The sequence below is a fragment of the Vitis vinifera genome, chromosome 19 (assembly GCF_030704535.1).
Source record: "Vitis vinifera cultivar Pinot Noir 40024 chromosome 19, ASM3070453v1".
Classification (NCBI taxonomy): domain Eukaryota; kingdom Viridiplantae; phylum Streptophyta; class Magnoliopsida; order Vitales; family Vitaceae; genus Vitis; species Vitis vinifera.
The window spans coordinates 6274890-6301885 of NC_081823.1; the positions used below are offsets into that span (position 1 = coordinate 6274890).

Genomic DNA, 26996 nt, shown 5'->3' on the forward strand with positions numbered 1-26996 from the left:
GTCACTTTTCCTAATAAAAAAAATAGTAATATGACACCAAATTCTACTCGGGATTTTAATTCTCCGTGCCACGTGATATCATAAATGATTTGAGAAAGGGATCATAAAAAAATAAATAAATATATAAGAACTTAAATAAATTCATTGTTGCATGCATTTTATTTGTGAAAGTAGTGTTGCGCATAATAACATGAAGGTGGTAAACAGAAATCAGTCCCAAACATCAAGAGACTGCAGAAGAATGCTTGGCTTGGTGTGGTCAAATGTTGTAATTATTTAATTATGAGTTTGTTGAATGCATTTAATTGCAATTATTTTTTCAAGAATTTATGTATATTATAAAAATATTAGGTTTGATAATTGTTTTTTGGTATGAAGACCAATGGTAGAGCGACACGTGAAGGGATTTTTTGAGAGGCCGTTTCTTTAGGGTGGGATTCTGCAGGCCGTGAAAAAGAAGGGGGCAAGAGTGAGCTGGTTTGGGGAGCAAAGGAGGGAGAAACAGAAGAGCGGAAACGGTGAGACTGAGCTGTTTTTGGGGAGAGATGTTTTTCGGGAGGTGGTTTTTTGAGCTGAACAGAGGAACAGATTGAGTACCGGCTGAAGGAGGATCTAGAAGAGGAAACATGAGTAAGGGGGATTTTTTCTGAGTTCCCCAGAGCAGAAGAGGAGCATTGGGAAGGACTTCCAGGTAAGTTTACTTTGTATTGTCCATTTTCTCCCATATCATACTATTTTCTTTCTTTGTTGTTGTGTTTGGTTGGCATTTGTTGCTTGGATGTGTGAATCAGAGAACACATTGATTCCAGCTGATTTATGGGTTGTATTGACATTGCCATAGTTGTTTCATTTCCTTTGCCTTGGTTCTGTTAGGATTATTTTGTCCCTGTTTCATCTGTGTTTGATGCTTGAAAATCATGCCAGTTGTTTTTGTTAATTCCACCCGTCCTTGGCCCATGGATGTCGCCTGAAATGAGGCTCTGTACATTCGTTATCCGCTTGATTTCCTTTTGTTATTTCTTCAGTCCTTACTCTGCCTCTATCTCTGCTTTCTATTCCTCTATTTGTGGTAAGTTCGGGGTGTTGAGTATTCCAGCTAGGTTGGCCATCTTGGTTGGGGTGTTTCTGGGAGTTGCAACTCCACTACTATATTCTGTGGATCCTTAGCTGCAGACTCTGATGTTTGAGCATGAGGAGGGTCCGACTGTGAAAGAGGTATTTCTCGATTTTAGGTCGCAAGGTGTTGCTGCAGAGCAGATTGGTGATTTGATCAGGAAATTGAATGATGGTAGCCTTATTCTTGGTGGTTTGACCATATCGAGCATTGCTTGGGTAGCCTGAAGTGGGGATTCTTACAGGAGCAGGCAATGCAGAAAGCTAAGAAGGAGAGAGAGATGGTGCAGAATATTGCCTCTTCTAGTTCAGCCAAACCCACAACCTGTGATGAAGTTTGCCAGATTAAGTCATCGCTCCATGGACATTGTTCTTGTCACTCGAGAAGAGTGGTGATTGCTCTCAGAGTAATCGACAAGCATGAGATGAAAATAGCAACTTATTGGTGATTGAGTATGGGTTTTGCAAATCCAAAGACCATCAAACCTTATCAATGCAAGAAGAACCTTCCTATCCTAACTCCTATGACCTTCCATATAAACACTCATTCGTGGGGTATAGAATCTATTCCCTCAATCCCAGTTCTTGATTTCTCTGCTCAAAATGGCCACCCCGCTCTTTGCGGATATTGACAGTAAGGAGAACCCAAGAATATGGTTGTCAAGTAGGCATCATTAGACTTGCAGGTGGAGCCCTCAAGAAAGCCTCTTTATGCTTATTTAATTGTGGTCCTACTGGTTCTAAAACATTGCTTATTGATGGGATTGACTAATAAGTATCATGCAAACAGATGGTGGGAATTTTCGGTAATTATTTGAATGAAGAAGAAACTTGATGGACATTCACTTGGGATTGAGGAGAGCTGAAAAAGAGGCTAATTGACATCCAAGTCATGCACTAGTTTACCAATCATGTTATCAGATGAAACTTCATAGTTTTCTAGGGAAAAAAAATTTAAATGGTAGTAATGAGACGGAAGGCACTGTTGGTTGGAAGCTTTCAAGCAGTCCATGAATACTTCACCTTGCCCTAGTCTCTCAAGCCCCATTTTTGTTTCTTCACACCATACCCCACGCCTACAACCCCATCACAAGCTCATCGCCTTCCCATCTTTCATACCCACCAAACCCAAATCTCAAACCAATCATCCGTCAAACTTTCCAACCTCCACCTCCTGGTCTGCCTGCTCTACCCAATCTGACCCCATCTGTTCCACCCAACAAGTGCCCCAACGCCATCCCAGATCCGAAGACTGTGCAGTATGTGGAGAATGACTGTGGATATTCCATGAAGCTCAGCAACTACCATCTAGGGGGTATCCATTTGCATCTAACGAACAAGGTTTTGATGTGTTCAACACTGCCATTGATGAACCATTTGAATCCACATTAGTCAGTACAGTACCTCTAATTGTTGGCGCCACATATTTGGCTTCCAATGCAATTGACTCTTTGCATGGCCACTTCCTGTTTCTAAATGCTCCATCTATCGGCGTACTATGAAGCAACTTCTTTGCGTGTATCTAGAGACCACTCGATTCCCTTAACACCTTTCCACCACTCATCCCTTACTCTTTGCTTTCTCCACAAATTCAATAGCACCTTGGAGTTTTGCCCGAAAGACACGAAGCATGCCTTAAGATTGGAAAAGCGAAGGATGTACAACTATTGTGCTTATGATTTGCTGTTCTTGCATTTCGGAACCTCAAATGAAGTGCTTGATTACCTAAGCGAGGTAGGCTCAAAGCTTGTAGATCAAAGACACTTGTGTTCTGTTCTAGCAATCATCATACCTAACATTTTCACTATGTGGGTGGTCATTTACCTTATCTGTATTTCCGTCCATGGAGCTAGGTTAATAGCACTGAAAGAGCTTATGGAGATGGAAGAAAAACTTGTCAGAAAGAATCGCGTTTTGTTCAAATCAAAACTAGCTGTTGGATCGTGGTGACAGTCTTCATGCAATGAGAACAAGGTTGCAACTTGCCTCCATATTCTTGCTGAAAATAGCTCTCAATGCCCACAAGCCATGACCTTCAGAAGAATCAATTCAGTGGCTAATCGCCATCTCTCATTGGCTCACTGGAATTGCATTGCAAAATTCAGCTCAACTGAGAAGTTTATCATTGGTAAATTGCAATTTGGTTGGTCCTCTGCCAGAACTTATGGATGTGATTCTTACGGAGAAGTCGCGGTTCCGAACAAACTGAACTTGGTTATCCTCATGATAATAGAGGACCATGGAAGTTCTTATGAAGAAACACAATGATTAAGATGTGAAAGATGAACAGACAGTGGATATTCTAGCCCTGGAGTTGGAAAATGTTCAATCAAGCGACACTTTCCAGCACTAGTGAGAAGAGCCTTTTGCATCTCGTCAATCACTATTCTCACTACCCAAAGCATTTTGCCATTGTTTTGCTTTGTTGCAAAGATCTTAAGTCTTGAAGATGAGCTGTCATCCGACAGTGAAATGGGTACAGAGAGGACTTTCTTTTCCAAGTTCCTAAATAAGTCACAATCCCTGGTAGTTTTCATGTACAAGGGTCCTAAGTACCTTTCGCCAAATTCATCTGATTCAAGAGAACATCAGCTAAAGGAAGCAAATCACCCGCGCAGATTTTGGTGAGAGCCTGAAGTATTTATAGCAAAATGGTGGCGTAGGAACTATTATTTGGAACTGCAGATGTTGATGGTGAGAAAGGAAATGGAGCATATGGGTATGCCCAAGTCTCCACGGATGGAAAATGTCACCAACTTTGTTGAAGTTGATCCTACTGTAGCTTCATTATGTGAAATGGATCTGGGTAAAAGAGAAGGCAAGATATCTTCTCACCTCCTTTGTTGATGGACTCGTTAGTGTCAGCAGATTCTTGCGAAGACTTGCTTGCACCTGCTCAAAATTTGTATCCTAGAGAAGATACCCCGGGCCCATTTCTACACCCATGCATGGCCACCTTTGGCATGCAATCCCATCTTTGCACCCCGGACCCCACTCTTGCATGGCATGCATGGCCACCTTTCGGTGGGTCAGTTTTTTTAAAATCCTTGTCCTCATTTTCTCACTTCTTCATCTTTTGCTGTCAAAATTTGATTTTCAAAACTCCAGTTTTTCAAATAATTTTAATTCTACTCTGGTTTTCAAATAATTTTAGTTTTTTTTTTTCTCCTTCCTTAAAGTCTAGAATCACCAAAAATCCCGTTTTTAATAAACTTGCTGCCTTTTTCCTCCAAGCAAACACTTTCACAAATTTTCTTTGATTTTAAAATAATTTTCCGATTTTCTCGTTTTTTTATAAATATGAATGAATTTTCATAATTCCAAAATAATGGAATTCATGAGATTAATTCATGTCAAATCAATTGGGCTTTGGTGGGGGCCCTACATATGAGTTTTCTCCTCTGATTGTCAACTGCTATGCTTAATGAATTTTGTCTGATCTCTGTCATGCTCTTTGATATGCATGTGATAATTTTATACACGAGCTAACCTTGTTTCCATGATAACACATTCTTATTTGCTGCTAAGGTACGCTCCCACTCTCACTTTTTTTATTTATTCTCCATGCATGATTGACTTCCAATGTATGAATATTCCTTGATATTAATTGATTTCCTTATCAATTGTCACACTTACTTCACCTTATTTAGTAGAAACTCGTTTTTAAGGGGTTTAGCGGGGTGCTGTGGCTCGTCACCGTATCTTCTCAATAGGTAACTTGACCTCCGGACCCAGATTTGGTTTTCATAGACCATTTTTTCCTTTTAGGAGTTGCACCTAGGGTTTTCTTTCTTATTTTGTTTTCTGTTAAAAAAAAAAAAAGTAGTCGCGCCATCAAGTGGGGAACACATCATGAAAAATGCGAGGCCCACAACTAGACATAAAAATTATTTTTAAAACATATTTAAAAATATGTTAAAAAGAATTCAAATTCTCAAATAAACTTATGTTTTAAGAAACATTAGAAAACGATTTTTAAAAACTATAATAAAAAACTATTTTTGAAAATAGTTACCAAACAGAGTCGAAACAAAGTCTTATGTTTGATACTTTTTTTTAGTAATTTTTTTTGTAGTATTTTAATTGAATAGTTGATTTGATATACTGATAGTGTCTTGAGACATTGGAGAAAGAAATGGAATCGAATAAAAAGAAATGGAATCATTGTTTCTAGAAATTAGATGGTAGAGTCCAAGAGAAGGTTGGGCACTACCTTGAATTAATGGATGGTTGATGAGCAAAAGATAGGGATGAAGGCATTGGTGGTGGGTGTTCTCCTTAAGTTTCCAACCCCAAATATGGACAAAAAGGATAAGACTTCTCCCCACAAGTAAAAGAGCAGCAAAGTGGAATATGCTAGGGTTTTAAGCATGAAAAACAGTCATAATTTCCACTTGTTTATGTCATCAATCATGGACAAAAAGGATAAGACTTCTCCCCACAAGTAAAAGAGCAGCAAAGTGGACTATGTCAGGGTTTTAAGCATGAAAAACACTCATAATTTCCACTTGTTTATGTCACCAATCATGGACAAAAAGGATAACACTTCTCCCCACAAGTAAAAGAGCAGGAAAGTGGAATATGCTAGGGTTTTAAGCATGAAAAACACTCATAATTTCCACTTGTTTATATCATCAATCATGGACAAAAAGGATAAGACTTCTCCCCACAAGTAAAAGAGCAGCAAAGTGGAATAAGCTAGGGTCTTAAGCATAAAAACCCTCATAATTTCCACTTGTTTATGTCATCAATCATGGACAAAAAGGATAAGACTTCTCCCCACAAGTAAAAGAGCAGCAAAGTGGAATATGCTAGGGTTTTAAGCATGAAAAACAGTCATAATTTCCACTTGTTTATGTCATCAATCATGGACAAAAAGGATAAGACTTCTCCCCACAAGTAAAAGCGCAGAAAAGTGGAATATGCTAGGGTTTTAAGCATAAAAAACACTCATAATTTCCACTTGTTTATGTCATCAATCATGGACAAAATGGTTTAGGGCCATCCATATCTTTTTGGAAATGAGCTTGATTTGATGTATTGTTTTCCTTAAGTAATGCAAGGAAAAAGTCCAAAAATACGAAGGCATGCGGGTATGGATTGTGAATAAATTATATATGAGTCAAACTTAGATCCACCTCTCATCATCCAATAGTGTCTCTCTCCCTTTCTCTCCTACACCATCTCCCCTCATCTCCCCCATGGCACCATCTTCTCCCTCCGCCTGTCTCCTCCAAACCACCCATCTCAGAACCTTCCTCATAATCTCTCTTCTGGTCTTTGTGCCCCCCATTCATGCGCTGAAACTCCCAATTTGGCCGCGGGACAGACAGCTCTCAAGGCCGATTCTCAACTCCCTCCACAGCGCAGTGGACCTTCTGCCCACTTTTGTGGGCTCTGTCTCCTCCAACGAGACTGTCGAGTGGACAGGAACGTGCTTTTACAAGACCAGTGCTTGGATGGAGTTCAACAACAAAAGTGGGAGCGAATTTGGTGGGGGCACACTTCATATTAAGGTTTGGGTTTGGTCTTGGGTTTTGATTGTTTTGTTTGATTTTGATTGGTTTTGTGGGAATAGGGATTGTTGGGCATGTGGGTTTTGGTTGTTATTGGACCTCAATGAGGTTTCCCGGATTTTCATTTGAGGGTGGGCAGTCACAAACGTACCTGATTCTTTTTTGTTTTTAAATTTTACTTAATTTTATGATATTTAAAGTATTGGTGATTATTTTGTGTGATTTTTGGTTGATTTTCTGGAAATTTAGAGTATTGGGAGGTGGGTTTAGTTTTTCTTGAATAGCAATAATCTTTCAGGTCTGTGATGAGAATACCTGATTGGGGCACTATCTTTGCCTACCTTTTTATTTTTTATTTCTAAGGAAAATGATTTTCACAGTGAAAATTTGTAAGAGAATTAAATGTAATTAAACTTAGCAAAAAATTATATATTTTTAAACCATTTAATATTTGAATAGAAGAGAAAAAAATAAGTGAAATCACTTTAAATATAAAAATAATTTATTAATTTTATTTATTTATTTTTTCTACCTTCTACTTTTCCTTTTTATTTTATTTCCCTTGCATTTTCCCTCATATTTTTCAGGAACCAAACATATAATTAGTGTTTTAGAGTATTGGATATATGGGTATCAGTGGCAGTGATATCTGAGTATTGGTGGCAGTGAACACTACGGACCTTTTATTCTCAAGGTGTCAAATAGACATGCATAATTCTTTGGTATTAGTTTGCTTTTGTAGAAATATGGAGAACTGGGTGTATGGATATTTGTAATATTAAAAACTACTTATCTTTTGTAGGACCTCTTTGGATGGTTTGTCCAGAGGTTTGTGGTGAGACTCAATTGGGGTTTAAATTTTAGTTGATTTTCTACCATTTTTGTAAATATATATTGAATGATACTGCCCTGAAAATTAGCCTTTTAAAGGAGATATCAGAGGGATTTGTTAATGTTAGATTATGTTTGTATCTATGTTGGAGAAGTTGCAAATTGGTAGTGCAGCTTCTTAATACTTGATGGTGGCTGCTAGGCTTCCATTTTTGCAACCCACTTTTGTCCTACATATATTAGTATTCCACAATAATGATGCACTAACACAAGTGATGTTACAGACTCAGGGACAAGTGTCAGGTCCAGGTCTAGCTTTTGTTTCAGATAGATCTGATTCCCAAATTTTTACATTTATAGTTGGTTGAATCATAAAAATGTCCAAATTTAATCAATGTCTTCCTTAAGATAAAATGATATTTCTCTGTTACATAGCTTGTTTGACATTGGAACTTGATACTTTTTGAAACATTTATTGATGAGGATAAAGCAGGAAGCTATCCTAGGGAAGGAACTTGTTCTTGTCTTCATTTGTTGTATACTTCTGCTGCTAATGTCTGATAGTGGATTGGCTTGTTTCATATTCACAACCCATACCCGTGTAATGTTGAAACATAGAGCAAATGCGATGGTGCAGATAGAGTGCATAAGCAATGTTACTGCTTTCATCTGGAAGTATTACCAATGCAACATAAGTAGAAAGTAACTCAGAGCTTTCATAAGGTCTTTGAACAATTTTTTCCTTGGATTTAATGTTGTTTCATTTTTTGGTTTGTAATTTTAGATAATGGCCTTATTGAACATAGACATATTAGTCCTTGTTGGATTTAGCTCCAACACTGCTTATTAGCTTGGAAGCTTCTTGTATTAGTATAATCATATACCCTAATATGGCCAGCAGAAGAATAAATTATTTTTAGCTTTAAAATGCTATTCTTTACTTGTTCAGGTTAGTAATGCGCATAGTTGGAAGTGTATGGACCTTTATGTCTTTGCAACTCCATACCAAGTGACATGGGATTACTACTTTTTGTCTCGGGAGCATACCGTTCAATTTGATGCATGGGAAGAAAAAGCTGAGTTTGAATACGTAAGTTACTACTGGATAGCACTTACTACCTCTTCTAATTGTTTCTTAGTATTTATTCCTGATTCATAATATATCCTTACTTTCTACTAAATCAGGTGAAAAACGAAGGGGTTTCAGTTTTTCTCATGCACGCTGGGATGCGGGGAACCCTTGAAGCTCTCTGGGATGTCTTCCCATTATTCACAAATACTGAATGGGGTGAGAACGCAAACCTTGGGTTTCTCAAGAAGCATATGGGGGCTTCATTTCAAACACGTCCTCAGCCATGGGTTACAAACATTAGTGTTGATGACATTCACTCTGGAGATTTCCTTGCAATATCAAAAATTCGTGGACGGTGGGGTGGTTTTGAGACTCTAGAGAAGTGGGTCACGGGATCTTATGCTGGTCATTCCGCAGTTTGCTTAAGGGATTCTGAAGGGAAGCTATGGGTTGGTGAATCAGGACATAGAAATGAAAAGGTGAACCCTTACAATTTTCTGAATCATGTGACAATGAAGTAGTAGAATTATATCAAACATAAGCTCTTACTGTCAACAATTTTTCATACTGTTTCAATTGGTAATATTTTCCAATTTCTTTTTACTATTTTAAATTTTTTAACATGTTTTTTCCTGTATATCTATAGGCACGGGGCTATTTTAAGGCTATTCTGTTGCTACGATGGTGTTTCAGTTGAAAATGTCCTATGAGCTGCATTACGCAGTCATGTTGCAACCAAGACAGCTCTAGCAATAATTCCTTTTCTTTAAACTCTTTAATTTTAGTGCTGCACTTATTGTTTACTTCATTTATTAATTTGGTGTTTTCCCCATTTGCTGACCAATCCTTAAACTATTTGGGTATGCCAAGGTTGACTATTTCTTATTCTTCTGCTTGCATTACATCTAGAAAGTTTAAAAATTACCACATTTTGTATACAATAATTCAATGTGGGATTTGAGAGAGGGAAATAATTTTATTCATCAAAGATTCTTTTGGATCATTATGTTTACATGAGTTTCTTATCAGATGATACAAACTACAGTCCTTACCAGATAATATAAGTTACATACTTTTGTTTTAATAGAAATAAGCTTCAATTTTTTGGTCCTTTTCTTTTAAATTATTAACAGAGATTGAGTGGCATTTTTTTTTCTTGAAGAATATTTTTTTTCCTTATTCAATTTTTTGTACTTCTCTAAGACATTAACCTTAACTAATAATTAGGTATGGGCACTCATATGCAACTATGATTTTGAGTTAATAAAAAATGGTGCTTTACATTTTTGTTCTAGGGAGAAGATGTTATTGTAACATTACCATGGGACGAATGGTGGGATGATGCACTAACTCAAGATGATTCCAATTCTCATATTGCGTTGCTTCCTTTGCATCCTCACCTCCGAGCCAAGTTTAATGAGACAGCTGCCTGGGAGTATGCACGTAGCATGGAAGGCAAACCTTATGGTTACCATAACATGATATTTAGCTGGATAGATGCTCTGGATGAAAACTATCCACCCCCCTTAGATGCTCATGTGGTATTGTTTTTCTCTATTGTTTCTCAAATTAAGCAACAACATGCAATTAAAACAAGAGTCAGAAATGTTTCTCAGATTTGGATTATTTTTTTAAAGGTGCTCTGCTATCATCTTATGTAGTTTCATACATTTTAGTATGCTGCTGCTCCCTATCAAACACCCCTCTGCCAACCAAAAAAAGCAGATCTTGGTGGATCAACCAGATTGCTGGTAGTGTAAAAGTTTTATTTTCAACTAATCAGCTTTGACTGTTTGTTTTATGTGGCATAGGTTGCTGCAGGTATGACAGTTTGGAATCAAATGTGGCCTGCATATGCTGCTAACTTATGGAATGAGGCCTTGAACAAGAGGCTTGGAACTCAGGTATTTAATTAGTTGTTCTTCACCTTGCTTGACCATTCACAAATTATCTTACTGATGTGTTGGTTTACTGATATGGCATTCTAATGTCAAAAATGATAATGTACATGGTTGTTAATTCGTCACCTTTTTCATTGATGAATAACATATGGAACATTTTGAAGCCCTTGAGGCCAAGCACACCTGGCAAGGGGTTGGGTTGAGGATATGGAAGGTTCTAGGTGTGAGTCCCAGCATGGGCAAGAAAATAAATCTTATTCATATAGAGGAAAAAACATATTGAACATCTGAATCTTTGATGTATAATTGGTTGGAAAAATAAAGTTCACCATGTAGACTGCATTAGGAATTTGGGACTTGGCATTTAAGGATCCTCCTAAGTATCCTCGGTCTGACGTAGATATCATCATGGCTGATCTTAAAAATCAAGTCATCAGAAATCTTGTAGTTTTAGAAAAAGTTATATCTAATGGTTGCAATCATACTTGGTATTGTTGAATGTTAGATTTGAAATAAGAAAAATGTCTAGTTGATTTTTCTGAGAGAAAAAGGAAAAATTGTTCTTGTTCTTAGCATCCGATGTAACTTTTTCCTTAATGCAGAACCTTTCTCTTCCTGAGATTCTAATTGAAACTGAAACGCGTGGATCGTCATTTGCTGAATTGCTGACAATTCCTGAGCAGGATGATTGGGTTTACACTGATGGAAAGTCAACATCTTGTGTTGCTTTCATTCTGGAAATGTATAAGGAGGCAGGATTATTTGGTCCAATTGCTAGCTCTATTCAAGGAACTGAGTTCACGGTGAGTCAAAGCAATACAGAGTTTGCTAGTCCTGATTAAAAGAAGTCACCATTTAGCATTATCATGATATATTTTGGTTATCAGTAGATAAATGTTATGAAGAAAATTGAACATAAATTATCCAGCATCAAATGATTAGGATGATCTGATCCTAGTGGTTTTGGGGTTGAAGGTTTTCTGAACCAGATAAATGATCCGTGTTCCTGTTTCACATTCCCTCCTTAGTCTGCATCGGAACTTAACTTATAATGTTCCCAAATCAAAGTGTTAAGCAATCTGATTTAGTGGGTTGTTTGTGTAAAAAAGCAGAGTTATTGCTGTCTTGCATATGTCTCAATTTGTTTTATTTCCAAAAATGCAGATAAAAGATGCATACACACTGAGTTTTTTTGAAAATGATTCAAGCCGCCTGCCAAAATGGTGCAATGATGGGGACATTGTGCAGCCTTATTGTCAGATAAAAGGAAAGTATCGAATGGAATTGCCAGAGTACAATACCCTGGATCCATACTCTCATATGAACGAAAAATGCCCATCCCTGCCTCCAAAATACTCGAGGTCTGCAAATTGCTGAAAAGGATGAAAGGTTGTAGGTTTTAGAATCAAGAAGTGTTAGAAGCAACAAAAAAAACTATATTTGAGCTAGCGAAAATGTCTACTCTTATTGAATGATCAATGCAACATTTATACACAAGTTTGTAACAGAAAACAACAGAAAAGCAGCAAAAATAGCTATATGTTGGGACTAACAGCTATTTCCTTTAAAATAGCAACAGCTACATAACAGTTATTAAGCTCCATGAAACTCTATCAGCTTCATTGACTAAGTTTTTCATGGTTGCAGCCTCAATTTCAGCATCTCTTTACACCTCAGCAGCTTTCTTAACAGATTCGCTTTCACACGACTTCCGGCATGTTTGTAGGTACTAAGGCATTTTACTCAACACTCCTCCTTGACTTAGGAGCTACAAACTCCAAGTCTTTTAATGAGAAATTCAAACCTAGCTCTCGGTAGGGCTTTTGTTAGAATATCAACATTTTGTACTTCTGTTTTACAATGTTCCAAATTTACTTCTCAATCCTGCCGTATTTCCCTTAAGAAATAAAACTTGATTTTTAAGTGCTTTGTCCTGCCATGGAATATTGGATTACTTGCAATTTAAATTGCAGCCTGATTGTCAACAAAGACTTGTGTGCTTCCAGTTTGCTCCATGTTTAGGTCTGTTAGCAGCTTTCTTATCCAAAGTGCTTGATTTGCAGCTGCAACAACAATGTACTCTGTTTCGGCTGTGGATTGTAGCACGATATCCTGTTTTTTAGAACACCAAAAGAAAAAACCTGAACCAAAACTGAAGCAATAACCTGATGTGCCTTTTATATATCTCACAACACGTTTTGCTGCCTGCAAGTGAATTTCACTAGCACAATGCATGTATCTTGAGAGTAGACTTACAACATGTACTATATTTGGCCTTGTTGCAGTCAAATACATTAGGCATCCAATCATGCTTCTGTATAACTCTTCATCTACTTTTTCAGCACTATTTTCTTTACAAAACTTTTCTTTTTGATTCATAGGTGTTGCTGTGGGCTTGCATTCCTCCATCTTGAACTTTTTGAGTTTCCTTTGCATACTTTTGCTGACAGATGAATATCTCGTGCTGATTCTGATGCACTTCCATTCTCAAGAAATAAGACATGTCTCCAAGATCTGTCATCTCAAAGACCTCCTCCATTTCAGCTTTGAATTTAACCATTAAACATTGATTGCTCCCTGTTACAAGCAAATCATCAATGTATAATGAAACAATAAGTATGTCAGAATTAACTTTTCTAATATAAAGTCTGGATTCACTTTTGACCTTTTTTAGACCCCAGACTAAGCAGATGTGCATTAATCCTGCTGTACCAAGCTCTGGGGGCTTGCTTTAAGCCATACAAGGCTTTCTTTTGTTGATAAACCTTGTCTTCTTTCCCTTTTACTGCAAATCCTTTAGGTTGTCCCACGAAGATTTCCTCCTCAAGGTAGCCATTTAGGATGGCTGATTTTACATCTAGCTGACATATTTTCCAACCTTTTTGAGTAGTCAAAGCTAGCAGCATCCTTATTGTATCCAACCTAGCTACAAGTCCAAAGGTCTTTGAAAAATCCACATCGAACATTTGAGCATAACCTTTGACAACCAGCCTGGCTTTATGTTTGTTTACATAACCATCAAAATTGAGTTTGGTCCTATAAACCCACTTGACACCAATGGCCTTTTTATGTGTTGGTCTGTCAACTAGCTCTCAAGTGTTTTTTTATCTCTATCATGTTGAGTTCCTCCTGCATTGCAACTCTCCATTTTTGATCCTCGGCAGCTTTAGTAAACCCTGCAGGCTTAAACACAACCACATTACACCTTTGATAAATATCAGAAAGTGATCTGGTGCCTTTTATAGGAATGTCATTAATATTTTCATCAAGGAACTCGAGATTCTGATTTTTTTAGCATCCTAGCTCCATTTATCATCCTCCGTGAATTTGACATCTCTGCTGACAATGACTTTGTCACCATGAGGCATATAGACTCTATAAGTCTTTGATTGGCTGCTGTATCCTACGAAGATCCCAGCTTTAATAGCCAACCAGTTATTAGTAATGATGAATGAAAAAACCTAGCAAAGAGTGAAGACCCATATTGTACAACGATTTATATTAGCACGTTGTAGGTATGACCATATGGGTTAGTGATACCTCATCCTTGCTCAGCATCTGTTTGTTTGTTTGTCTATCTCTTTGCTTTCTCACATGTGTGCACACATACATATATGTGGTGAGTTGGGATGACTTTATTGGATTGGAGCTTGGTGAAAAATTGGTGAGATCCGTAAGACATTGAGCCCCAAATTTTAGACTTGGTGAATTGTGAGAGTCTGAAAATTTTGATCAACATCTTGGCGCAATAATCCTTTTGTTTATTTGGATGAGTTTTGGTCTGAATGATAGATGATTTCGGTTTTGGGAGTTTGGTGAAAGATTAAAAAATAATTTGAATAATGAAACAGGCAGAATATGTTGTAGCCTCGAAAGAATTCTAATGGAGGTAGAAGGTTGGGATTTGGAGGAAAATTTAAATGACCTCATTAAGCACTAGTATGTGACCTGTTTGCTAATCCCTATTTTCAAAAGTATAAAGTAATGCTATGAATGTAGAAGTTGAAGATACTGAATTAGCGGATCAAGCTGTTTTACGGTCTTTTTTGTACATGTTTTCAGATTGGGTTAGGATGTATGTAGATTGTTCATCATGGTCCATTTTCGATTTCAATGATTGGTTGGGATGTAAGTAAGGGGGTGATTTTTTGCTATTCCTTTTCTTTTTGGCCTTGTTGCCTTGTATACATCATGTATACTTTCAGGGGAAAAAAATGATGATATTTCATTGTTTGATGTCGAAAATATGAAATTGTACTGAAGTTGATATGGTTGGTGCAGAATGACATTCGCAAGAACCCTGCTTTCAGATCACAGTTCCATGAGATGTGCGCTAAAGTAGGAGTAGACCCCTTGGCATTGAATAAAGGATTTTGGGTAGAGCTATTAGGAATTGGTGACTTCTATTATGAACTTGGTTGGTTTCAATCTACTTGATGGTGCACCTCTTGAAATTTATTTAAAAAGAAGTCTCTGACCTCTGATCTGCCATTTCTTTAAAATATATGTTATTTTGTTGATTATTCTGAGACTAGTTTGAATGCATGTGTTACTTTTTCATGCTATAATTAATGCATGTTGTCAGTGTGCGTATTCTAAACAACATTTTTTTCTTGATAGGAAACCACGCGTGAATATATTGATAGAAAAAGAAGTACAAAAGGAGGATGAGGAATCCTCCCGCCAAAAGTAAAACTAAACAACATGAAAAAATAACAATACACTAGGCCGTCCCATTGGAACTATTGGATCTACACACTGCTAGCCAATCAAGTTGTAATACGTTAAGGGGGATGCCCTTAAAACCCGCTGAACAAAAAGCCCAAAAGGATGCAAGGAAATGAATGGAATCCCAAAGATTCTCTGAATTCCTAGTTTTGTCCTCAAATATCCTAACATTTCTTTCCTGCCACACAACCCAGATTAACGCTATACTCGCGTTTTGCCACAGAATTACCCCTCTCTTGGACTTGCCAAATCCTTTATAATTGATGAACATCATGTCTGAAATGCTTTTCGGAGGTACCCAATCCATCTTGGCTAGCTGAAAAAGTCTGTGCCACAACCCCAACGTCACTGAACAATGGAGAAAGAGATGATCTGCTGATTCTCCTTGCTCCATACACAACTTACATATGTCAAGGTTAATAGCTTTGTGGGGTCTCCTCAATTGTCGCAAGTCATTGGTATTTACCTTTTTGTGTGTCACAAGCCAGACAAAGGCCTTAACTTTGAAAAGGACTTGAGATTTCCATACAAACTTAGTGGGGAAAAATGGAGATGAATTAGGCATTTGGGACAAGGCTGTAAAGAAAGACTTAACTGTAAACAATCCTGAAGACAATAAGGACCATGATCTCGCGTCTGAAGCGGAAGTGGATAAGTTCATACAATCTAGAGAGTGCATGAGGCGTTCTAGATCTTCTATCTCAGAATCGGTTAGATTACGACAGAAATTAAAGTTCCATGAGAAAGGGCGAGACGAACCGAGAATTGAAGATATATGAATATTTTTATCCATTACTACTCGATATAGTCTTGGATGTTGGTCTTTAAAGATTTGGTCCCCCCACCACAAATCTTCCCAAAAGCGAATTTTTTCCCCATCTCCTATGATAAACCGAGTATACTTGGAAAAATCCTAAAAGACTTGTGCAATGGCCTTCCAAGGACAGCGGTGTGACCATCTAACTACAGTATTGGCATCCCAACCATTTGAGTGTGTCCCGTATATGCTAAGAATGACCTGATGCCATAGAGTTGTACTTTCCCTAGGAAACCTCCACAACCATTTCCCTAAAAGAGCGTGATTCCTTAAAGGTATCTTCCCAATCCCTAAACCCCCTTTAACCCTCGGCTTGCACACTGCATCCCACCTAACAAGATGATCTCTTTTGCCTTCCTCAACCCCTGACCAAAGAAAGTCCCTTTGCATTCTCTCAACTTTTGCAACCACTGAAGTTGGAATCTTAAACAGAGAAAGGAAGTAGCTAGGGATATGGGAAAGGTAAGAGTGTAGGAGAGTTAGCCTACCACCTAAAGATAAGTAAGCCTTTTGCCATCCGTCTAATCTCCTAGAGATTCTCTCAATCATTGGATCCCAGAATCCACAAGTAGTTGGATTCCCTCCCAAAGGAGGATCCAGATAAAGTATGGGTCAATCTGAAGCCTTGCAGTCAAGCATCAAGGCTAACCTAGAGAGATGATTCTGATCAAGGTTGATGCCAAAAAGATTACTCTTGTCAAGATTGACCTTAAGCCCAGAGATTTGACCAAACACTAACAATAAACTCTTAAGAGTTTGCAATTCTTCCTGGGGGAAGATCCGAATAGACGCATTTGGATGGATAAGGTTCCAAAAAAAGTGTCTTTTTTTGCTTGGGAAGCTTCGTGGGGGAAGATCCTCACCTTGGATAAGCTTCAAAGAAGGGGGTGGCAGCTCCCTAATCGGTGTTTTTTGTGCAGCTGCGAAGAAGAAAATGCGAATCATATTCTTTTACATTGTACAGTGGTTAAGACTATTTGGGAGATTACCCTTGTCATCTTCAGAGTTCAATGGGTGTTCCCAAAGTCAGTTATAGAGGTGTTACTTAGCTGGAGGGGTTCTTTTGTGGGAAAAAAAGAAAAAAGATATGGAATTCCATCCCGTTGTGCATATTTTGGACGGTTTGGAAGGAAAGGAATAGGTTAGCTTTCAGAGGAGGGTTGTTAGATATTCAGAAATTCAAAAATTTTTTTGTTTGTAACTTGTGGAGTTGGGCTAGGGTGTACATTGGTGAGGAAACCTACTCTCTTTTAGGCTTTTTGGAGTGGCTTGCGACCACTTGAGGGTGGGTGAGGTTTATCCCCTTTTTTCTTTCAGCTCTGTTTTTTGGGCTTTTCTGTATACCCCTATATACGTGCGGCTTCTTAGCCTTTTCTAATATATTTGGTTGTTTATCTATCAAAAAAAAGAGTTTGCAATTCTTCCTTTCTAGGGTTAGCAAGAGGATGGTATCGTCCCATCTGTTTCTACCTATCTTGAAGCCTTCCAGCAAATTTCTTGCCTCAACTTTCAACAACATTCTACTCAACACATCTGCAACAATAGTGAACAGGAAAGGAGATAAAGGGTCACCTTGTCTTAAACCTCTAGATGCCTTGACCCACCCTTTAGCATTACCGTTCACTAGAATAACATAAGAGACTGACGACAGACAACCTCTCATCCAACTCCTCCATTTAGAACTAAATCCCTTCTTCTCCAACACGTGATCCAAAAAATCCCATTTCACATGGTCATAAGCCTTTTCAAAGTCTATCTTGAATACAACTCCCTCCTTCCCTGATCGCCTTTTCTCGTCCACAATCTCATTGGCTATAAGAACTGCATCCAGAATTTGTCTCCCTTGAACAAAAGTACCTTGAGTGGAGTGGATGGTCTCGTGTAGTACTCCTCTTAGTCGCCCTGACAAGACTTTTGCTATTACCTTATATAGACAAGTGATCAGACTAATAGGTCTAAAATCCGAAATCTTCTTTGACTGACTCTTTTTGGGCAAAAGGACTATGAAGGAAGTATTGGTGTTTTGATTAATAATCCCGCTATTGTGAAACTCTGCAAACACCCTCACTAAGTCTTCCTTGATCACATCCCAACAATCCTGAAACACTGCTATGGTGAAACCGTCAGGCTCCGACGCCTTATCCCTATCTAACTGAAAGATGACATTAAAGATCTCTACTTCAGCGAAAGGGGAATCCAGCCTTGAAGCACTCTCTTCTGATATAGGGGACCAATCAATACCTTCTACTCTCCATGACTCACCAGGAGGACTCGAGTAGAGCTTTTTGAAATAAAGTAATATCTCTTCTGTGATGCTCTCGGAATTATCCAACACCAAACCTCTTTCATTTTCCAAGAATTTGATGAAATTCCTGTTTCGTCTCCCATTAGTCATTTTGTGAAACAACTTTGAGTTACAATCCCCGTCCTTAACCCATTTTACCTTAGCTTTTTGTCTCCAATGAATTTTTTCTCTCAAAATTAGTTCCTCTAGCTCCCCTTTTCTTACAACTCTTTGAGCTGCAAGATCAGAAGAGAGAGCCCCTTCTTGTTCAATGGCATCAATGTAAGCTATTTCATCCAATATGGTTTTTTTCCTTTCCTTAAGCATTTCAAAAGTATTCTTATTCCAATATTTCAATTTTGCCTTAACGAATTGTAACTTCCTAGTGAACTTGTGACCTTTCTAACCATTTCCTTCAAATTCTCTCCACCAACTGCTAAAGCACTCTTTGAAACTATGATGTTGCAACCACATATTCTCGAACCTAAAAGGTGTTGGGCCCCACTTGAACGGATTGGTATCCAAGACAATCGACCAATGATCCGATGTCCATCTAGGAAGAACTTCTTGAAGGCTTTGAGGGAAGGAAAGCTCCCACTCATTTGAATAGAAAAACCGATCCAATCTCTTACACACCGGTGACTCTTGCATGTTTGACCAAGTAAAAGAGGCATTCCGTAATGGGGGATCATGTAATTCGCATTCTCTTATAAAACCATCAAAATCCCTCATGCTGGAAGTGAATCCAGATCCCTCCAGTTTTTCTGATCTTCTCCTTATAACATTGAAGTCACCTCCCACACACCATGAAGGATAAGTAAGGCAAAAAAGGTCTAATAACTCCACCCAAAAATCCTTCCTAATTGAGGGATTGTTTGGCCCATAGACTGCGGACAACCACAATGGTCCGCTTCCATCCAACAAGAACTTGACTGAGACGGAAAAGGATCCTATTACCACCTCCTCACCGCTCATTTTTTTTGAGTTCCAAATGATCAAAATCCCTCCTGAAGCCCCGCACGTCGGGAGAATAACCCACTCCTTATTCCTAACCGACCAGACACTATTTACAAACTTTCTGTCGCACACCTTTCTTTTTGTTTCCTGAAACATCACTACATTCGGATTCTGAAGTCGCAAAAATTCCTTAACCACCCTCCTCTTTTTCCTAGATCCCAGCCCCCTTATATTCCAGCTTATGATCCTCATAATAACACCTCACTGTCCCTAAATCTCCAAACCATCACCACCAAAGCTCAATTGCCTATGGCAATTCTGTTCTTTCGTCTTGAATACACCTTAATATCCAAGGAGCTTAAGACCTCACAAACTTTAGCCATTTTGCTGGGGGAAAGACCTTCTATTTGGAACCCCCCTCATCTGGGAGAATTCTGAGTCTCCCTGGCTTACTGCACCCAGAATAGGGGCCCCATGAGGCGAGTTGGGATTGGTCCTATCATACTTAAAGCTCTCAGACATCAGATTCAATCTAGCCAGCTGGGACACCGCTTCAACATGATTAGGATTGCCAACATACCCAAGACGATAATCCCCAACGACATTTTTTTTTGAACAACTTTCAGTTAACACTCGGTCTTTCATAGGAAACTGGGAATGAAAGGCTGAAATGGAGAGATCGGGAACAGAAGGACTTTGGTATGGAGGAGCCACACCAGAGAAGGGAGACCGTAAAGGCAGAGAAGGCTGAGAAGAATGGTGAGAAGATACCTGGAAAATTCCCACTTCCGTCATTCCACAGTACCCCTCAAAGATAAGCCCTTTTTCTTTGTTTGCGGGATAAGAAGGATGATCTGAGACTGAAGATCCACTATGAGAATAACCCGCAAAGCCCTTAACACCTGCTCTGTCTTCTCCTATAGCATTATTGCGCATTTTCTCCTTCTCTTTTGACATAAAAGGAGCCCTAAGAATATTCCTTTGTTCCTCGATTTCCTCTGTCGGCGTCGTTCCTTCCTCGAAACACCCTTGAACCAACTGTGATCCCGCCTCGGAGGCTTCTTCCAATGGAAGAGTATCGCTACCTGTCGGCGATCTCTCAGTCGTGAGTGGCTCTCCTCGGCTTCGATCCCCTTGTCGGCATGCAGAGCTTGATGGAAGTAGAACATTCCACAGCTTCTTTGAACCACACTTCACCGTGAAGCCCCTCCGTTGATTTTCAGATTCCTCGTAGCCTACCTTCGCCTTCCCCTTTGCAGAGTGAGTAGCTCTGTGTGACGGGCCCTTTGACAATCTGTCTTGCTTGCCTCCCATCTCTTGGCCCAGCGACTGAATCGGGCCTATTCTAAACAACATGCATGTTGTCAGTATGATTCTTGCACAGTGCAGTTCAAATGAAATTTTGTATTGGGGAGAAGTGAGCAGAAATGTTCTCCAGGAGATGTTGCAAGGGCACAATTGACCCAAATTCTGATCTTAGATTAGAATTTGGAACATAAATTATGAATCAATTTGTTGCGTAGGTTAAGATTCCTCTGTGCATTTATCTTCTCTATTTTCTATTATTAATGAATCTTTATTGCATATTGAAACTGGGTGATAGCTTTTTGTAGCCCCTGATATGAATGGATAAAATGTGTGGGTACATACATGCAAATATGCATACCTACACACTCACAGACTCCACATCATATATTTGGATAAATACTTACCTTATCTTTTTGATAAGTACCTATAAAAAAAAAAATATATTTGGATAAGTACTTTACTTTGCATACCACCTCAGCCCCTGCCCCAAGGAAAAAGAAAAAAAAAAGGCAAAACTTTAAGCTACTTCAATTACCTTAATGAAACACCATCGCCTGTGTGTGCTGCAACCTCTAAAGAACTGCTGATTCAGTATTCATGCTTCCTGCAGTTTCAAATAATAATGTCCTTTTTAGTGGTTTGTTTGAGATAAAACTTTCTTATTTATATTGAATTGAAGATATCCATAAAAAAATGGATATTGAATTAAAGATTCTTAGGGAATATTGATTCTATTTTCTGTAAATATTTATCAACCCAATTTCAGAGATGAAACTTACTTTTGTTTGTGAGTATACTTGGCTAGACAGGTGTGCAAATTGTTGACATATGCTTAGCGACAAGAGTTCACAATGGAGGTTTCATTGACTTGCAGGAACTGTGCAATTTGCTTTGCCAGAGACGTAAAAGTTGCTCATGGAGCTGTATCTGAGGATGACTGCTTGCGTGCCATAAGTAAGCTGAAGGTATTGTAGTTGATTCTCTCTCTTAATGTTTCACAGCATACTATGTTTATGGAGCAAGTGCTCTGAAATGGCTTGAATTCTTGGTATATGCTTAAGATCTGCATGGGTGGTGGTAGGGTTTTGGAATCTGATGTGAAGATGTGTTGCTTAATTCAAAGTTCTTAAAACTAAGAAGTCTTGAGGAAATCAAGTAAAGGATGAGAGACATAGTCTATGACCCTGCACCTTTCCCATATTCATTCAAATATAGTTTAAGAGTGTGTTTAGTGTGCCAGTATCCAAATTAAGAGTTGGAAATCATATTTCTTAAAATAAAATCCCAAAATGCATTGAATCTGAGATTTTTTATCCTAACATTTAGTTAAAGTTGAATTAGAAATTTCACTTACATTTTATTCCAATCCTAGGCTTTTGATCTTATAAATTCCTGAAATTATTGTCAATCTACATGATAATCCCACAAATGGTATTAACAAAAATGGGTTTAGTTAAAAATATAAAAAGAAATAAATATGAGGTGTGTATGTTTCTTTTATCTTCATCCCTGAAGAATATGAATAAAAGAATAGGCAATCTTAAATAGGTGAGGGAATTTCACATCCAAGGAAATCAAAACTTTCATACAATGACTATTATCATCTTGCCTCCCATCTTGCTCCACAGCTCAACTAGATAGATGTGATACCAGCGTCGCACAGGAATGTTTTGGTCAAAAAAAGAAAAAAAGAGAAAGGGTAAACAAAACTTTTATAATTATGCACGTTTTTTTTTTTTTTTTTTTTTGATAGATAAACGATCAGAATATATTAGAAAAGGCTAAAAAGCCGCATGTATACAGGGGGTATACACAAATGCCCCAAAAGGGGAACCGAACAAAAAAGAGGGAGAACCTCACCCACCCTCAAGTGGCCGCAAGCCACTCCAAAAAGCCTAAAAGAGAATAGGTATCCTCACCAATGTACACCCTAGCCCAACTCCACAAATTACATACAAAAAAATTCTTGAATTTTTGTATATCTAAAGACCCCCCCCTAAACGCTAACCTATTCCTTTCCTTCCAAACCGTCCAAAAAATGCACAATGGAATGGAATTCCAGGTGTCTTTTCTTTTTTTCCCCACAAAAGAACATGCTAAACCCATAATTTGATATAGGATGCCATTCCCCTATTAAAGGTAATTGTGTCAAAATATTGTATGAATGGCCGAATCCCTTGACCTTGAGTTTTGTATATTATATATAGACTTTACAAGGATGCTATACATGGAAAGCAAATAAAAACAAATAAATTCCCGCATGATTCTAGCCCTATACATGTAAACTATAATCTGTCAAATAATATATGTTAACTGTACAGAATAATAAATGGAGAAATAAAGAAACAATTGTGGGCTAAAATAAGGAAAGAAGAAATGTGGACAGCAAGTTGTCCTTTGACAGCCCCCCTCAAATTGATGCAGGTTAATCAACAAGCATCAATTTGCTACTTAGCAAGCAATGTCGATGACGAGGGAGAGCCTTGGTGAAGATATCAGCAACTTGTAAGTCAGTGGAAATATGTGGAAGAGTGATAACATGAGCTTCAAAGGTTGCACGGATAGAGTGACAGTCCACTTCAATATGCTTTGTGCGCTCATGATAGACAGGATTAGTCGTGATCTGAATAGTACTTGTATTATCGGCATGTAGAGGTGTAGGATCGGTCTCAAAAAAGTCTAACTTCACAAGCAAACCTCGAAGCCAAATGATTTTAGAATAAGCAAGAGACATCGCCCGGTTCTCAGATTCCGTAGATGACTTAGAGACTCTATCTTGCTTCTTACTTTTCACAAACATCTTAAACTAAAACTCCCTACTAAGATAGTTTTTGCCATTGAAACAAACAATAGAATATTCTTCAGACATTACGAAAACAGAAATAGCCTAGGAAACAAAAAAAACATCGTCAAAGAGCCTAAATCTGATAACAAACCTCCAAATAATCGAAGATCTCCAAGAGCCTAGAATCGAAGAAACCCAAAGAAAACTCCAAGATCACATCACAGATGTGTTGTCACAACCACCAGAAAAAAAAGAAAAAGAACCGAAAAGCTGGGCTAGAGTCCGAGAGCCCCTAGGGCTAAATCCGAGAGCCCTTAGGGCTAAATCCGAGAGCCCCTTAGGGCTAAATCCGAGAGCCCCTTAGGGCTAAATCCGAGAAAACCTAAAGAAAAACTAGAAAGCGTGTAAACTCTAGGTTCAGAACACAAGCTCTAATACCATGTCAAAATATTGTATGAATGGCCGAATCCCTTGACCTTGAGTTTTGTATATTATATATAGACTTTACAAGGATGCTATACATGGAAAGCAAATAAAAGCAAATAAATTCCCGCATGATTCTAGCCCTATATATGTAAATTATAATCTGTCAAATAATATATGCTAACTGTACAGAATAATAAATGGAGAAATAAAGAAACAATTGTGGGCTAAAATAAGAAAAGAAGTGTGGGCTAAAATAAGGAAAGAAGAAGTGTGGACAGCAAGTTGTCCTTTGACAAATTGACATGGTTGTTCACTCATAAAATGTATCCTGTTTCATTTTTCTATTTTTTCTATATCTTGTATCTTATCATATCATGTTTCCTAAGTTTTCTTACATAATGAAAAATAAGAAGAAAAAATACACATACATATATGGAATACATATTTATTGGAAGAATAAAAGTATATAGTAATGTATAATCAATTTCATGAAAGGTGGTAGGATTTCAAGAGTTAAACTATGTCATACCATATAAAAAAAAAAAATGAACGCTAGAGTTTTGAAAAGTTCAATTTTACAAAATATGAGTTTAATGCATAGGTTAGTTACAAAATCTACTAAAATAAACTTTTTGAAAATTCAGATATGATTTTTAGTTCCAAATTGAGATTAGGAATATGTACTTACATATGTTTGTGATATGTGTGTTTTTATGCGTGATCACCAAAATTTTAATTTTTTGTGTTTTGTCATCGTTCGTTTCTCACTAGAAAAGAAATCTTGAAACTAAAAGAAGAAAAACTAATTTATTAAATAAAAGATTTTTATTTACAAATCGCCATTATTTCAATGTCAATTTTCAAATAATTAAAATTGCAATTCCCCAATATTCATTGTAAGAATAATTTTAGTTGAACTCTCAATATTTTATGTGTCTTTTAACAACAAGAATATAACTTCTCATGTATGATTATTTTCTCTTTTTTATGATCAATTTTTAACCTTAAAGTACATTTTAAACACATAATTAATAATGCTTTTAAGAAAAAAAAATGTTGAATTTGATTATTCTTAAAAAAACTATGAAAAATAGCTAAAGGTGCATGTATTATTATATTGTTGTATTATGTCATATCATGTATCCTGTTTGCGTCGTCTGATACACTTAAGATACGGATTGTCAATACGTATTTGAATTTCATAAAGAATGTATTATATTTTTGTATCATATTGTTTATCATAAGTTTTTAATGATGGTAACTAGAAGCCATATGCATCCCAAGGGATTTCCCTGGTCAATAGTTAACCAATTCAATCAATCTCACCTCTATAACATTCTTCTAGATTAAAAGATAACTGCTCCCATTAAACATCTATGGATGGATATTAGGACTTTCTTGGAGCATCTATCAATGATTAAGACTTTCATCTAATGCTGACATCTATACTTGATTTCTTTTATTTTCAGTATTATTAATTTTTTGATATATATTGGTGCCATTACTATTTCTTGCCAGAAGTAAATGGAATGTTTGCATGGTTTGATCAGTAGCGAACTTCTTTAATATAAACGTCAGGATGCATCTCCTAAGCAGTGTTCTTGATGTTTATGATACACTGTATTAACATTCGGTGCTCGAACCTTTCCAGGTATTGGGTAGTGGTTTTGAGGTGATATCTGTTGGAAAGCGAAAGCTTGTTAGGTCTGTCCCTACAGAGTTGAACAAAGACCATAATTCAATTCTAGAGCTGGCTCAGGTTATGATTGTTTTCAATTTTTCCCTTAAGACTTCTTGATGCAATATTCTCTTATATAAAACTTATTGCTATTTTTTCTTCTCCTCTATTGCTTGCCTGACATTGTTAAAACTTTTAAAATCCATGCATATGTTAGTTTCAGATTATAGGACTGGTCTGAGTCAGATTTGCTCTATGTGTGTCATTGGAGAGGACCAACTATAAAGAAGTGGATCTATCTTTCTTATCATATTTAACCACTAAGATATGGGGCAAAAAATTGCAAAAAACATGCAAAGACCTTCGTTTTATTAGCTAAGTAGGCCATATTCTAAAGGTCTTCTCATGGAATCCATGGACTGAGCACTTGTTTCATGTTGTCAACCTAAATATGCTTGTTTTAATAGCCAAGCAGTTATTAGTAATGATGAATAAAAAAACCTAGCAAAGAGTGAAGACCCATATTTTACAGCGATTTATATTAGTGTGTTGTAGGTATGACCATATGGGTTAGTGAAACCTCATCCTTGCTCAGCATCCGTCTGTCTGTCTGTCTATCTCTTCGCTTTCTCACACGCGTGCACACATACACATATATGTGGTGAGTTGGGATGACTTTATTGCTGAACTAGCCTAGTTTGCTAAGGTGGTTCTGAAAAGTTGGAGACAGTGTACAAAGACTTCATTCTGAACGTAGGGAAGTTTACCTGTGGTAAAGGTAGCTTGTTTGCTTTACTACATGTAAATGAAGCACTTTCATTTATGGCAAACTTGGGGACCTTAACCAACTGATCGGCTCTGGTCTATTAAACACAGAACAAAACCATAGTTCTTTCCCTATTTCCACTATAATGATTGTCACAATTGTGTTGCAATTACTCTTCCTTCCAGGCTCAAGGCTTTGTTACTATTGAAGAGGTGGAAGGACGGCTCTCCTGGCCCTCTGGGCGCGCCACTGATGCCCTTGAAACTTTATTGGACGTAAGATTTTCGTTGATCATCAATCAGTCCTAATATTCATTTTAATTGATGCTCATGAAACTCTGTTGGGTGATGCAGGAAGGTCTTGCAATGATTGATAATGGTCACAGAGATGGCAAACGCCGGTACTGGTTTCCCTGTGCATCTTCACTCTCTGCTGTAGGAGCTGATATTCTCAAGATTTGATTTTTCAGCACCATGTTTTCTGCCCTGGGCATTGTCTGGTAAAAGGGTGTGTATGGGATAGGTCTAGCATTGGAATCCAGTATTTTTGTTTATTTATCAGGAAAAAATGCAAAAAAATAAAAATAAAAACCCCATTTGTGATATAGACATTTGATGTGGGGACCTGAAAGGAAAAAAAGGGTGTTTGTTCCACCCCACAACCCCGCTCCACCACTTTGTTTTCCTTGTTACTAATGTTTCATCTTTTTAAAGATGTGATTGTCAGAACACGAAGCATCTCTCCACGGCTATCATCTGTTCCAACTATAGTTATTCCCTTCCATTTGATGACTGGCAAAACAATGAAACAGTGA

The 26996-nt window shown here is 37.7% G+C and overlaps 1 non-coding gene across 1 annotated transcript; it reads left to right on the top strand.

Annotated features, from left to right (window-relative positions):
• Nucleotides 1–6243: 6243 nt before the first annotated feature.
• LOC100241838 (uncharacterized) lies at nucleotides 6244–26965 on the top strand. The gene is made up of 11 exons (XR_009465241.1): nucleotides 6244–6629; nucleotides 8410–8550; nucleotides 8646–9011; nucleotides 9828–10073; nucleotides 10344–10436; nucleotides 11036–11236; nucleotides 14715–14850; nucleotides 21337–21492; nucleotides 25390–25497; nucleotides 26368–26457; nucleotides 26536–26965. It is a non-coding gene; the product is annotated as an uncharacterized LOC100241838 (transcript).
• The last annotated feature ends 31 nt before the right edge of the window (nucleotides 26966–26996 follow it).